Source organism: Apodemus sylvaticus, chromosome X, assembly GCF_947179515.1.
Source record: "Apodemus sylvaticus chromosome X, mApoSyl1.1, whole genome shotgun sequence".
Lineage (NCBI taxonomy): Eukaryota > Metazoa > Chordata > Mammalia > Rodentia > Muridae > Apodemus > Apodemus sylvaticus.
This window is the reverse complement of record NC_067495.1, coordinates 73,407,162-73,414,259: the sequence shown is the minus strand read 5'-3', so window position 1 is coordinate 73,414,259 and position 7,098 is coordinate 73,407,162. Positions and strand designations below refer to the sequence as shown.

The window sequence follows — 7,098 nt, the reverse complement described above, 5'->3', positions numbered from 1 at the left end:
TCAAAAGAAGAGGAAACAATGTCAATCACCACAATTTAAGTTTCTTTCAGAAAAAGATACCAATTTGTTTTATTACTTAAGTATGCTAGATAACACGTTTTCTTTTACTTTTTTTGTGCTGTTTGTCATTTATCCTCCACGCAACATCTGTGGTCAACAAATAATTATTCATTAGTCATAACTTTTCCACATTTTATTCAAGTGACAACATATATTACTGAAGTCTTCAATAGCTGGTTTATTTTGTTCAGTATAATAATACTTAAAGAAAAATTGTACAGATTTTCTCAGAATTCATTCATTTGAAAATCACAGGATTAAATTATATAGGTGAAATGAAATAACTGAATGCAGAATTACCTTATTTAAAACTAGTTTACAGCTTCATACATGAGCAGCACTTCCAAAACAAATTTATACTCTCCAATTGTACTTGTGTGTGTGTGTATATATATATATATATATATATATATATATATATATATATATATATATATATATATATAATTTTTTTGGTTCATGGACCAGTAGAGTCTATTTATTTAATTTTTTATTCAATATAATTTTTTTCATTTTTTTCAAGTCCTGATATTTTGACTTTTGTTTTTTATTCGATATAATTTATTTACATTTCAAATGATTTCCCTTTTCTAGCCCCCCCACTCCCCGAAAGTCCCGTAAGCCCCCTTCTATCCCCCTGTCCTCCCACCCACCCCTTCCCACTTCCCCGTTCTGGTTTTGATGAATACTGCTTCACTGAGTCTTTCCAGAACAAGGGGCCACTCCTCCTTTCTTCTTGTACCTCATTTGATGTGTGGATTATGTTTTGGGTATTCCAGTTTTCTAGGTTAATATCCACTTATTAGTGAGTGCATACCATGATTCACCTTTTGAGTCTGGGTTACCTCACTTAGTATGATGTTCTCTAGCTCCATCCATTTGCCTAAGAATTTCATGAATTCATTGTTTCTAATGGCTGAATAGTACTCCATTGTGTAGATATACCACAATTTTTGCATCCACTCTTCTGTTGATGGATACCTGGGTTCTTTCCAGCATATGGCGATTATAAATAGGGCTGCTATGAACATAGTAGAACATGTATCCTTATTACATGCTGGGGAATCCTCTGAGTATATGCCCAGAAGTGGTATAGCAGGATCTTCTGGAAGTGAGGTGCCCAGGTTTCAGAGGAACCGCCAGACTGATTTCCAGAGTGGTTGTACCAATTTGCAACCCCACCAGCAGTGGAAGAGTGTTCCTCTTTCTCCACACCCTCTCCAACACCTGCTGTCTCCTGAATTTTTAATCTTAGCCATTCTGACTGGTGTAAGATGAAATCTCAGGGTTGTTTTGATTTGCATTTCCCTAATGACTAATGAAGTTGAGCATTTTTTAAGATGCTTCTCCGCCATCCGAAGTTCTTCAGGTGAGATTTCTTTGGTTAACTCTGTACTCCATTTTTTAATAGGGTTGTTTGGTTTTCTGGAGTCTAACTTCTTGAGTTCTTTATATATATTGGATATTAGCCCTCTATCTGATGTAGGATTGGTGAAGATCTTTTCCCAATTTGTTGGTTGCCGATTTGTCCTCTTGATGGTGTCCTTTGCCTTACAGAAACTTTGTAGTTTTATGAGGTCCCATTTGTCAATTCTTGATCTTAGAGCATATGCTATTGGTGTTCTGTTCAGAAACTTTCTCCCTGTACTTATGTCCTCAAGGGTCTTCCCCAGTTTCTTTTCTATTAGCTTCAGAGTGTCTAGCTTTATGTGGAAGTCCTTGACCCATTTGGATTTGAACTTAGTACAAGGAGACAAGGATGGATCAATTCGCATTCTTCTGCATGCTGACCTCCAGTTGAACCAGCACCATTTGTTGAAAAGGCTATCTTTTTTCCATTGGATGTTTTCAGCCTCTTTGTCGAGGACCAAGTGGCCATAGGTGTGTGGGTTCATTTCTGGATCTTCAATCCTGTTCCATTGATCCTCCTGCCTGTCACTGTACCAGTACCATGCCGTTTTTAACACTAGTGCTCTGTAGTATTGCTTGAGGTCAGGGATACTGATTCCCCCAGACTTTCTTTTGTTACTGAGAATAGTTTTAGCTATCCTGGGTTTTTTGTTATTCTGGATGAATTTGATAATTGCTCTTTCTAACTCTGTGAAGAATTGAGTTGGGATTTTGATGGGTATTGCATTGAATCTGTATATTGCTTTTGGCAAAATGGCCATTTTAACTATATTGATTCTACCGTTCCATGAGCATGGGAGGTTTTGCCATTTTTTGAGGTCTTCTTCCATTTTCTTCTTCAGAGTCTTGAAGTTCTTGTCATACAGATCTTTCACATGTTTGGTAAGAGTCACCCCAAGATACTTTATACTGTTTGTGGCTATTGTGAAGGGGATCATTTCCCTAATTTCTTTCTCAGCCTGCTTATCCTTTGAGTATAGGAAGGCCACTGATTTGCTTGAGTTGATTTTATAACCTGCCACTTTGCTGAAGTTGTTTATCAGCTGTAGGAGCTCTCTAGTGGAGGTTTTTGGGTCACTTAGGTAGACTATCATGTCGTCTGCAAATAATGATAGTTTGACTTCTTCCTTTCCAATTTGTATCCCTTTGACCTCCTTTTGTTGTCAAATTGCCCGAGCTAGTACCTCAAGTACAATATTGAAAAGATAAGGAGAAAGGGGTCAGCCTTGTCTGGTCCCTGATTTCAGTGGGATTGCTTCAAGTTTCTCTCCAGTTAGTTTGATGCTGGCTACCGGTTTGCTGTATATTGCTTTTACTATGTTTAGGTATGGGCCTTGAATTCCTGTTCTCTCCAAGTCTTTAAGCATGAAAGGATGCTGAATTTTGTCAAATGCTTTTTCAGCATCCAATGAAATGACCATGTGGTGTTTTTCCTTGAGTTTTTTTTTATGTAGTGGATTGCATTGATGGATTTCTGTATATTGAACCAACCCTACATCCCTGGGATGAAGCCTATTTGATCGTGGTGGATGATCGTTGTGATGTGTTCCTGGATTCGGTTGGCAAGAATTTTATTGAGTATTTTTGCATTGATGTTCATAAGGGAAATTGGTCTGAAGTTCTCTTTCTTTGTTGGATCTTTGTGTGGTTTTGGTATCAGCGTAATTGTGGCTTCGTAGAAGGAATAGGGTAGTGTTCCTTCTGTTTCTATTTTGTGGAATAGTTTGAAGAGTATTGGTGTTAACTCTTCTTTGAAGGTCTGATAGAATTCTGCACTGAAACCATCTGGTCCTGTGCTTTTCGTGGTTGGAAGACTTTCTATGATTCCTTCTATTTCTTTAGGCATTATGGGACTGTTTAGATGGTGTAGTTGGTCCTGATTTAATTTTGGTATTTGGTATCTGTCAAGGAAATCGTCCATTTCCTCCAGATTCTCCAGTTGTATTGAGTACAGGCTCTTGTAGTAGGATCTGATGATTTTTTGGATTTCCTCAGTTTCTGTTGTTATATCTCCCTTTTCATTTCTAAGTTTGTTAATTTGGATACTTTCTCTGTGCCCTTTGGTCAGTCTGGCTAAGGGTTTATCTATTTTGTTGATTTTCTCAAAGAAACAGCTCCTGGTTTTGTTGATTCTTTGTATGGTTCTTTTTGTTTCTACTTGATTGATTTCAACCCTGAGTTTGATGATTTCCTGCCTTCTACTCCTCCTGGGTGAAATAGCTTCTTTTTGTTCCAGGGCTTTCAGGTGTGTCATTAAGCTGGTAAAGTATGCTCTCTCCATTTTCTTTTTGGAGGCACTCAGGGCTATGAGTTTTCCTCTTAGCACTGCTTTCATTGTGTCCCATAGATTTGGGTATGTTGTGTCTTCATTTTCATTGTGTTCTAAAAAGTCTTTAGTTTCTTTTACTTATTTCTTCCTTGACCAAGGTATCATTGAGTAGAATATTGTTCAGTTTCCAGGTGTATGTGGGTTTTCTGTTCTTTTTGTTGCTATTGAAGACCACTTTTACTCCATAGTGATCTAATAGGAGGCATGGGATTAGTACGATCTTCTTATATTTGTTGAGGTCTGTCTTGTGACCAATTATATGGTCGATTTTGGAGAAGGTACCATGAGGTGCTGAGAAAAAGGTATATTCTTTTGCTTTAGGATAGAATGTTCTATATATATCTGTTACATCTAATTGGTCCAAAGCTTCAATTAGTTTCATTGTGTCCCTGTTTAGTTTCTGTTTTCCTGATCGGTCCATTGAGGAAAGTGCAGTGTTGAAGTCACCCACAATTATTGTGTTAGGTGCAATGTGTGCTTTGAGTTTTAATAAAGTTTTTTTTTACGAAAGAGAGTGCCCTTGCATTTGGAGCATAGATGTTCAGGGTTGAGAGCTCTTCTTGTTGTATTTTTCCTTTGACCAGCAAGAAGTGTCCCTCAGAGTCTCTTTTGATGACTTTGGGTTGAAAGTCAATTTTATCTGATATTAAAATGGCTACGCCAGCTTGTTTCCTGAGACCATTTGCTTGTAAAATTGTCTTCCAGCCTTTTACTCTAAGGTAGTGTTTGTCTTTGACCCTGAGGTGTGTTTCCTGTAAGCAGCAAAATGTAGGGTCCTGTATACGTATCCAGTCAGTTAGTCTGTGTCTTTTTATTGGGGCATTAAGTCCATTGATGTTAAAAGATATTAAGGAATAGTGATAGTTACTTCCTGTCATTTTTGACGTTATTTTTTAAATTTGAATGCTTAACTTCTTTTGGGTTTCATAAAAGGTTACTATCTTGCTTTTTCCAGGGTGAAGTTTCCCTCCTTGTATTGGTGTTGTCCTCCTATTATCCTTTGTAGGGCTGGGTTTGTGGATAGATATTGGGTAAACTTAGTTTTGGCAAGAAATAGCTTAGTTTCTCCATCTATGGTGACTGAGAGTTTTGCTGGATATAGTAGTTTTGGCTGGCATTTGTGTTCTCTTAGAGTCTGCATGAGATCTTCCCGGGACCTTCTAGCCTTCATAGTCTCAGGTGAAATGTCTGCTGGGATTCTGATAGGTCTTCCTTTACCTGTTACTTGGCCTTTTTCTCTTACTGCCTTTAATATTCTTTCTTTGTTTAGTACATTTGTTGTTTTGATTATTATGTGACGGGAAGTATTTCTGTTCTGGTCCAGTCTGTTTGGAGTTCTGTAGGCTTCTTGTATATTCATGGGCATTTCTCTCTTTACGTTAGGGAAGTTTTCTTCCATAATTTTATTGAAGATATTTGCTGGCCCTTTAAGTTGTAAATCTTCACTCTCATCTATGCCTATAATCCTTAGGTTTGGACTTCTCATTGTGTCCTGGATTTCCTGGATATTTTGGGTTACAAGCTTTTTGCTTTTTGCATTTTCTATAACTGTTAAGTCCATGGTTTCTATGGAATCTTCAGCATCTGAGATTCTTTCTTCTATCTCTTGTATTCTGTTGTTGATATTTGCATCTCTGTCCCCTGATTTCTTCCCAAGGCTTTCTATCTCCAAAGTTGTCTCCCTTTGAGTTTTCTTAGTTGTTTCTACTTCTGATTTTAGATCCTGGATGGTTTTGCTTAGCTCCTTCACTTGCTTGTTTGTGCTTTCCTGTAATTCTTTAAGAGATTTTTGTGTTTCCTCTTTCATGACCTCAGCCTGTTGACCAAAGTTCTCCTGTATTTCTTTAAGTGTTTTTTGTGTTTCCTCATTATTGGCTTTTGTATTCTCCTGGATTTCTTTCAATGGTTTTTGTGTTTCCCTTGCAAGGGCTTCTAACTTTTCATCCATTTTCTCCTGAGTTTCTTTACGTATGTCCTTCATGTGTTCCTGTACCAGCATCATGACCAGTGATTTTAAATCCAAATCTTGTTTTACTGGTGTGATGGGGTATCCGGGGCATGCTGTTAAAGGAGAATTGGGTTCAGATGTTGCCATATTGCCTTGATTTCTGTTAGTGAAGTTCCTGTGTTTGCCTTTTGCCATCTAGTTCTCACTGGTGTTAGTTGGTGTTGTCAATGCTGGACGCACCAGTGCAAGCTGCCCCTTCCCAGGTGGCCTCTGGTGCACAGCTTACCTCCTGCACTGCCTGGAGACAGGGTGCTGTTGCCCAGGCTGTTCAGATCCAGAAGCAGACACCCGAAGGCTCCCGCTGGGGCCCGCTGGATTCATGGAGCACACCGACTTCTCCCAGCTGGCTGCCCCGAAGCCCCTCTTGCCTCTTGCAGGACCTGGAGATGTGGTGTTGCAGCCCAGGTTAATCTGGATCCGGAAGCAGAGAGAGCTGAGGGCTTCCGCCAGAGGCCTCAGGACTGGGACCCAAGCTCTGGGCCACAGGAGCAAGCCGTGCTGAGAGCTCCCAGACTTCCTCTGGGTGCACACTGGGTCTCCTGCACTTCCTGGAGACCGAGCGCTGTGGCCCTGGCAGTTCAGATCCCAAAGCAGGCACCCGAAGGCTCCCGCTGGGACCTGCTGGATTCACTGGAGCACACCGACTTCTCCCCGCTGGCCGCCCGGAAGCCCCTCTTATATATAATTTTTTAAATAAGAGGTCTCAGCTTAAAATGTCAGATCATAGCCAAGGATGCCAGTGCTGCCAACAAACAGATCCCTTGTGACTGAGCTGTCAGATGCCAACCAGTGTCTTATCTGGGCTTGTCAGGGAAGACAGAATGGAGTCATCACTCCATGTCAGCTGCTGCTTTTGCCCATGATAGATAGCACTACTAGAACATGAGAAAATATATTTTTCAATACAGTATGTTTGATTTTATTTTTCTCAACCAACTACTTAAAGCTGTGCCCTGCCTCCTCTCCCATCAGAATCCATATTCTTTCTGTCTCTGTTTAGAAAACTAATGGGGATCTGAACAATAGGGAGAAAGGAAAAAGGAAAAAACCCTGAATATTTCAAAACAAAGGAAAGAAGAGGAGGTGGAGGAGGAGGAGCCAAAGAAAAGGCAAAATAAACGTGGGTGCAGAGACACATACATTTTCATACAGAAGAAACCCATTAAAACACAGAACAGAAAGCAGTGATATACACAAAAAGTATCTGTAAGTTTTAAAAAGTAGGCATGCCTCTGCTCCACAGTTTATCTCCATATTTCCTCTCTTGAGAATTTTGTTCCACCTTCTAAGA

At 39.6% G+C, this 7,098-nt stretch overlaps 1 non-coding gene across 1 annotated transcript; it reads right to left on the bottom strand.

Annotated features, from left to right (window-relative positions):
- Positions 1 to 6,506: 6,506 nt before the first annotated feature.
- LOC127675899 (small Cajal body-specific RNA 6) lies at positions 6,507 to 6,741 on the bottom strand. The gene has a single exon (XR_007975580.1). It is a non-coding gene; the product is annotated as a small Cajal body-specific RNA 6 (non-coding RNA).
- Positions 6,742 to 7,098: the final 357 nt, after the last annotated feature.